The sequence below is a fragment of the Arachis duranensis genome, chromosome 1 (assembly GCF_000817695.3).
Source record: "Arachis duranensis cultivar V14167 chromosome 1, aradu.V14167.gnm2.J7QH, whole genome shotgun sequence".
Classification (NCBI taxonomy): Eukaryota; Viridiplantae; Streptophyta; class Magnoliopsida; order Fabales; family Fabaceae; genus Arachis; species Arachis duranensis.
In genome coordinates this window covers 72,486,624-72,488,537 of record NC_029772.3, presented here as the reverse complement: position 1 = coordinate 72,488,537, position 1,914 = coordinate 72,486,624, and the positions used below count along the sequence as shown (strand labels likewise).

The 1,914-nt window shown below is 41.3% G+C and overlaps 1 non-coding gene across 1 annotated transcript; it reads left to right on the top strand.

The window, feature by feature from the left end:
* The first annotated feature begins 1,600 nt into the window (after positions 1 to 1,600).
* LOC127742639 (small nucleolar RNA R71) lies at positions 1,601 to 1,704 on the top strand. Its single transcript, XR_008003988.1, has one exon. It is a non-coding gene; the product is annotated as a small nucleolar RNA R71 (small nucleolar RNA).
* Positions 1,705 to 1,914: the final 210 nt, after the last annotated feature.

Genomic DNA, 1,914 nt, shown 5'->3' with positions numbered 1-1,914 from the left:
CTCCCAACACCAAACTTAGAGTTTGATTATAGGGGCTTTGTTTGACTCTGTATTGAGAGAAGCTTATCGTGCCTCTTTTCCATGGTTGTAGAGGAAGATCCTTGAGCTTTAAACACAAGGTAGTCCCCATTAAATTGAAGGACTAGCTCTCCTCTGTCAACATCAATCACAGCTCCTACTGTGGCTAGGAAGGGTCTTCCAAGAATGATGGATTTTTTCTCATCCTTTCCAGTGTCCAAGATTATGAAATCAGCAGGGATGTAAATGCATTTAACCTTCACTAACACGTCCTCTACCAATCCATAAACTTGTTTTATTGACTTGTCTGCCATCTCTAATGAGATTCTTGCAGCTTGTACCTCAAAGATCCCCATCTTCTCCCTTACAGAGAGGCATAAAATTTATACCTGACCCCAGGTCACACAGAGTCTTCTCAAAGGTCATGGTGCCTATGGTATAGGATACTAAGAATTTACCAGGATATTGTTTCTTTTGAGGTAGAGTTTGCTGAATCCATGTATCTAGTTCACTAATGAGCAAGGGAGGTTCATCTTTCCAAGTCTCATTACCAAACAACTCTGCATTCGGCTTCATGATGGCTCCTAGATATTGAGCAACTTGCTCTTCAGTTACATCTTCATCCTCTTCAGAGGAAGAATAGTTCTCAGAGCCCATGAATGGCAGAAGGAAGTTTAATGGAATCTCTATGGTCTCTATATGAGCTTCAGATTCCTTTAGGTCCTCAATAGGGAACTCCTTTCTGTTTGGGAGACGTCCCATGAGGTCTTCCTCATTGGGATTCACGTCCTCCCCTTCCTCTTTGGATTCGGCCATCTTGATAATATCAATGGCCTTGCACTCTCTTTTTGGATTCTCTTCTGTATTGCTTGGGAGAGCACTAGGAGGAGTTTCAGTGATTTTCTTACTCAGCTGGCCCACTTGTGCCTCCAAATTTCTAATGGAGGACCTTGTTTCACTCATGAAACTTAAAGTGGCCTTAGATAGATCAGAGACTATGTTTGCTAAGCTAGAGGGGCTCTGCTCAGAATTCTCTGTCTGTTGCTGAGAAGATGATGGAAAAGGCTTGCTATTGTTAAACCTGTTTCTTCCACCATTATTAAAGCCTTGTTGGGGCTTTTGTTGATCCTTCCATGAGAAATTTGGATGATTTCTCCATAAGGGATTATAAATGTTTCCATAGGCTCCACCCATGTAATTCACCTCTGCCATTGTAGGGTTCTCAGGATCATAAGCTTCTTCTTCAGAAGATGCCTCTTTAGTACTGTTGGATGCATTTTTCCATCCATTCAGACTCTGAGAAATCATGTTAACTTGCTGAGTCAACATTTTGTTCTGAGCCAATATGGCATTCAGAGTATGAATTTCAAGAACTTCCCTTTTATGAGGCGTCCCATTACTCACAGGATTCCTCTCAGAGGTGTACATGAATTAGTTATTTGTAACCATGTCAATGAGTTCTTGAGCTTCTACAGGCATTTTCTTTAGGTGAATGGATCCACCTGTAGAATGGTCCAGTGACATCTTAGAAAGCTCAGATAGACCATCATAGAATATATCTAAAATGGTCTACTCTAAAAGTATGCCAGAAGGACACTTTTTGGTCAACTGCTTGTATCTTTCCCAAGCTTCATAGAGGGATTCACCATCTTTTTGCTTGAAGGTCTGAAGATCCACTCTAAGCTTGCTCAGCTTTTGAGGAGGAAAGAACTTGTCCAAGAAGGCAGTGACCAGCTTATCCCAAGAGTCCAGGCTATCTTTAGGTTGTGAGTCCAACCATGTTCTAGCTCTGTCACTTACAGCAAAGGGGAAAAGCATGAGCCTATAGACTTCAGGATCTACTCCATTAGTCTTAACAGTATCACAAATCTGCAAGAATTCAGTTAAAAATTGATA